Here is a 5,946-nt window from a genome sequence, read left to right on the forward strand (position 1 = left end):
AACAGTCTGGATGATTGACTGATCTGGCCCTGTAACACTAACCAAAACGGCCTTGCTATTTTGGTACTGCGAACAGCTGAAAGCAAGGGGAAACTACAGCCGTAATTTTTCCCGAGGTCATGCAGCTTTACTGTATGGTTAAATGACGATGGCGTCCTCTTGGGTAAAATATTCCAGAGGTAAATTAGTCCCCCATTCGGATCTCCGGGCGGGGACTACTCAAGAGGAGGTCGTTATCAGGAGAAAGAAAACTGGCGTTATACGGATCGGAGCGAGGAATGTCAGATCCCTTAATCGGGCAGGTAGGTTAGAAAATTTAAAAACGGAAATGGATAGGTTGAAGTTAGATATAGTGGGAATTAGTGAAGTTCGGTGGTAGGAGGAACAAGACTTTTGGTCAGGTGAATACAGGTTATAAATACAAAATCAAATAGGGGTAATGCAAGAGTAGGTTTAATAATGAATAAAAAAATAGGAGTGCGGGTAAGCTACTACAAACAGCATAGTGAACGCATTATTGTGGCCAAAATAGACACGAAGCCCACGCCTACAACAGTAGTACAAGTTTATATGCCAACTAGCTCTGCAGATGATGAAGTTGATGAAATGAATAATGAGATAAAAGAAATTATTCAGGTAGTGAAGGGAGACAAAAATTTAAGTCATGGGTGACTGTAATTCGACAGTAGGAAAAGGAAGAGAAGGAAACATAGGTTAATATGGATTGGGGCTAAGAAATGAAAGAGGAAGCCGCCTGGTAGAATTTTGCACAGAGCATAACTTAATCATAGCTAACACATGGTTCAAGAATCATGAAAGAAGGTTGTATACATGGAAAAACCCTGGAGATACTAAAAGGTTTCAGATAGATTTTATAATGGTAAGACAGATTTAGGAACCAGATTTTAAATTGTAAGACATTTCCAGGGGCAGATGTGGACTCTGACCACAATCTATTGGTTATGAACTGTAGATTAAAACTAAAGAAACTGCAAAAAGGTGGGAATTTAAGGAGATGGGACTCGATAAACTGAAAGAACCAGAGGTTGCACAGAGTTTCAAGGACAGCATAAGGGAACAATTGACAAGAATGGGGGAAAAAAACACACTAGAAGAAGAATGGGTAGCTTTGGGGAATGAAATAGTGAAGGCAGCAGAGGATCAAGTAGGTAAAAAGACGAGGGCTAGTAGAAATCCTTGGGTAACAGAAGAGATACTGAATTAAATTGATGAAAGGAGAAAATACAAAAATGCAACAAGTGAAGCAGGCAAAAAAGAATACAAACGTCTCAAAAATGAGATCGACAGGAAGTACAAAATGGCTAAGCAAGGATGGCTAGAGGACAAATGTAAGAATGTAGAGGCTTGTCTCACCAGGGGTAAGATAGATACTGCCTACAGGAAAATTAAAGAGACCTTTGGAGAAAAGAGAACGAGTTGCATGAAAATCAAGAGCTCAGATGGAAAACCAGTTCTAAGCAAAGAAAGGAAAGCGGAAAGGTGGAAGGAGTATATAGAGGGTCTATACAGGGGCGATGTTCTTGAGGACAATATTATGGAAATGGAAGAGGAGGTAGATGAAGATGAAATGGGAGATGCGATACTGCGTAAAGAGTTTGAGAGAGCACTGAAAGACGTAAGTCGAAACAAGGCCCCGGGAGCAGACAACATTCCATTAGAACTACTGACGGCCTTGGGAGAGCCAGTCCTGACAAAACTCTACCATCTGGTGAGCAAGATGTATGAGACAGGCGAAATTCCCTTAGACTTCAAGAAGATATAATAATTCCAATCCCAAAGAAAGCAGGTGTTGACAGATGTGATAATTACGAAACTATCAGTTTAATAAGCTGCAAAATACTAACGCGAATTCTTTACAGACGAATGGAAAAACTGGTAGAAGCCGACCTCGGGGAAGATCAGAAATGTTGGAACACGTGAGGCAATACTGACCCTACGACTTATTTTAGAAGCTAGATTAAGGAAAGGCAAACCTACGTTTCTAGCATTTGTGACTTAGATAAAGCTTTTGACAATGTTGTCTGGAATACTCACTTTCAAATTCTGAAAGAAAGTGGTAGGGGTAAAATACAGGGAGCGAAAGGCTATTTACAATTTGTACAGAAAGCATATGGCAGTTATAAGAGTCGAGAGGCATGAAAGGGAAGCAGTGGTTGGGAAGGGAGTGAGACAGGGTTGTAGCCTCTCCCCGATGCTATTCGATCTGTATATTGAGCAAGCAGTAAAGGAAACAAAAGCAAAGTTCGGAGTAGGTATTAAAATCCATGGAGAAGAAATAAAAACTTTGAGGTTCACCGATGACATTGTAATTCTGTCAGAGAGAGCAAAGGACTTGGAAGAGCAGTTGAACGGAATGGACCCTGTCTTGAAAGGAGGGTATAAGATGAACATCAACAAAAGCAAAACAAGAATAATGGAATGTAGTCGAATTAAGTCGGGTGATGTTGAGGGAATTAGATTAGGAAATGAGACACTTAAAGTAGTAAAGGAGTTTTGTTATTTGGGGAGCAAAATAACTGATGATGGTCGAAGTAGAGAGGATATAAAATGTAGACTGGCAATGGCAAGGAAAGCGTTTCTGAAGAAGAGAAATTTGTTAACATCGAGTATTGATTTAATTGTCAGGAAGTCGTTTCTGAAAGTATTTGTATGGAGTGTAGCGATATATGGAAGTGAAACATGGACGATAAATAGTTTAGACAAGAAGAGAATAGAAGCTTTCGAAATGTGGTGCTACAGAAGAATGCTGAAGATTGGGTGGGTAGATCACATAACTAATGAGGAGGTATTGAATAGAATTGGGGAGAAGAGGAGTTTGTGGCACAACTTGACTAGAAGAAGGGATCGGTTGTTAAGACATGTTCTGAGGCATCAAGGGATCACCAATTTAGTACTGGAGGGCAGCGTGGACGGAAAAAATCGTAGAGGGAGACCAAGAGATGAATACACTAAGCAGATTTAGAAGGATGTAGGCTGCAGTAGGTACTGGGAGATGAAGTGGCTTGCACAGGATAGAGTAGCATGGATAGCTGCATCAAACCAGTCAAGACTGAAGCAGCAGCAACAACAACAACAACAACAACAACAACAACAACAACAACAACAGGTTACATAAAGACAACATCCCTCCAGCAAATCTTTCGTTGTTTCGAACTCTATGATGTCCTTCAAGTTCCCCTCAGAGCCAAATTAATTTGCCACATTTACTCTTCCAAATTTAGCTTGATGTAGCTAGTGCATACCGAAACTAAACTTTCTGATCCAACAAGGGCTAAAATTGTCTGCCAAATCGAGAACCGGTCTTGCTTCTCCTCCATCGTAGCTAACATGCTAGCAGCAACTTTCACAACAGCCTTGTCAGTGTTTTGACCACTACATTCAATGATAGGGTAGGCATCGCCGTCTGCCACGCAGTTTTAATTGGGTGCGTGGGTCACCATCTGCTAACATTTCGCCAGTGAGATAAAGACTCAATTCAATCGCTTGTGAGAAGTTTTGTCAAATATAATTAGCGTATATCCTGTTTATATGTCAAATTACATTGAAATCGCGTATGAAAATTATCTGACATAAGAAATTATACGCTGAAAATCTGTTAACGGCCACAGGGCTTCTTTAAAAATACGAGGGTAAGTCAATTATTATCTGAAATGTAGTTATATTTTTGTTTATTTTGGTAGTACTGTCGTTTTACGTTTATGTTGCAGCTTAAACTTCGAATAAAAACCATCAGTTTATTGGTAAAAGTAGATGCCAAGCACGATTCAAATGAAGCTGAGAGAAATTCTTGGTCCCTTGTACCAGCACCCAAGAACGCTTATCGTGGGTAAATAAACGTGGTCATGCGAGCACTGCTTGCTAAATTGTTCGGACGCCCGCCCAATGTTTGTCCAGAAGGAGTGGTCGATAAATTTGATGGTACTGTATTAAGATTAGACATGTCATAAGAAAGACTACAAAATTCTGTTGATAAAATTCTGCACGTAAAGGAATGTAGTGCGCGCCGCATTTCCCATTTGCTGTCTTAAGATCTGAAGCAACTCGGGTCATGTTTAGTCAAGTTTATGCGTAAGCAGAAGCATGTTTACGGTTGTTATGTGACAGCAGATAAGCAGCAGTTTCACCACCACACCCCGGACACAAAACTGCCGGCGAAACTTATCTATAAGGTGGAAACATCGAAAACTGGTTTTTCTCGGGAAAAACTGTATTGAGTTTTTAGGACACAGAGAACCTCCTCATGACTGGGTATTAAACATAGGACAAAAGTGACTGGCTCGTACTACACAACATTATTGCCTGGCTGTTTGGTTCGTTGTCTGGAGCAGAAATGAACATGATTAGCAGCACGAAATTGCCCTTGCGCCGGGACAATTAGTCTGCTCACAGATTGGCAACTCCGCCTAAGGAAAAGCACGACCTGGACTTCGAAATAGTTCTGGAATCACAGTTACCTATTGTCAGTAAAATTCTTCAGGGTATGTGGCCGCATTGTCAGTATGTGTTTTACATATACAAGGGGACTTATTAACGATAAAAAAAATCCCGAGCGACGTAGATGACCCAGACAAGTAACTTAATATAAGACATATTTGGGGGGGGGGGGGGGGAAGGGGAGGGGGGCGCAAATGTCGGGAAATATTCCAGAAAAGGATGACGTATGTTGGCCATATGACATCACCTGATGAAGTGCATCGCCGTACGTGTAGCGGTTGACCTTGGGCGTGATAGGATGATTGAAGGATGCAATACTTCCATTCGAGCAGACTGCGGAAATTTCGAACATCTTTTGTAAATGCGATCTACTGTAAACATAGGAGTTACAAAACTATTGTCCTCGCTGTAGCCAAGTAAAAAAATGCTATTTTGCTTTCCTTTCCTTTGGTCGCTTTCTTATTTACAGAAATTGTTTAGTAAAGGAAACGTACATCATTTACGGACAACGACGCAGTTCGAGAGCTGATACTCATTTGCTTGTGATACAATACGGTAGGTGCTGGTTGTACCGTACGTCGCAGTAAACCAACAGAGCTCGCGAGACCGGTAAATAAAATAATTCTTACCTCAATGTACACACAACTGTTTAACGGAATGCAATAAAACGCTGCTGCCAGAAGGAAAATATGAAGCCTAAGGCCCATGCGCTAAAATCGCGCACGTGGGCGCAGAGCCACAGCGACGTGAATACTTAACTTGAGTTGGGATGATCAGGTGCGACAGACCGCTGGGCTGAATCGCTGCATGTGTAGCGATCTAAGTCATCTGGTGATGTCACATGATGAAGATTTGTCATCCACTTTCGGGTAGTTCCAGACATTTGCGGACCCATGTGTCTTAAATTACTTTTCTCAGAGTCATCTACGTCGTTCCGGACTTTTTAAATAAGAATCCCACTTTTTGCATTTTGCATACTGACGTACCCTGAAGAATTTCACAGACACTGCCAGCGGCCACGGAAGCAGAAGCTTACAGTTACCCATAGTTGGCTCATTCACTTTTTCCTAACCTTCAGAAGTAGAATGTGGGGAAAACATTTTCGTCGAATGAAGGTTTGTGCATTAAATGGGTATTATGTAAAGCTGACAACCTTACTGAGGGCATAAAAAGTAAATGGAATGTTGCTTAACCAAACGCATTACGCTCAATGAATAGCACGCAGAGAATTTATGTATCTGCAAAATAATTTAACTCTTATTACTTTTCCCACCTAAGTCTGGAACTGCAAGTTGTCCAAGCTACATCGGGTACTCATTGTACCGGGTGAACAAAAAGACAGTATAAGTTTGAAAACTTAATAAACCACGGAATACTGTAGATAGAGAGGTAAAAATTGACACACATGCTTGGAATGACATGTGGTTTTATTAGAACAAAAAAAAACACCCCATATTGCTAGAAGCGTGAAAGATCTCTTGCGCGCGTCGT

The sequence above is a fragment of the Schistocerca nitens genome, chromosome 2 (assembly GCF_023898315.1).
Source record: "Schistocerca nitens isolate TAMUIC-IGC-003100 chromosome 2, iqSchNite1.1, whole genome shotgun sequence".
Classification (NCBI taxonomy): Eukaryota; Metazoa; Arthropoda; class Insecta; order Orthoptera; family Acrididae; genus Schistocerca; species Schistocerca nitens.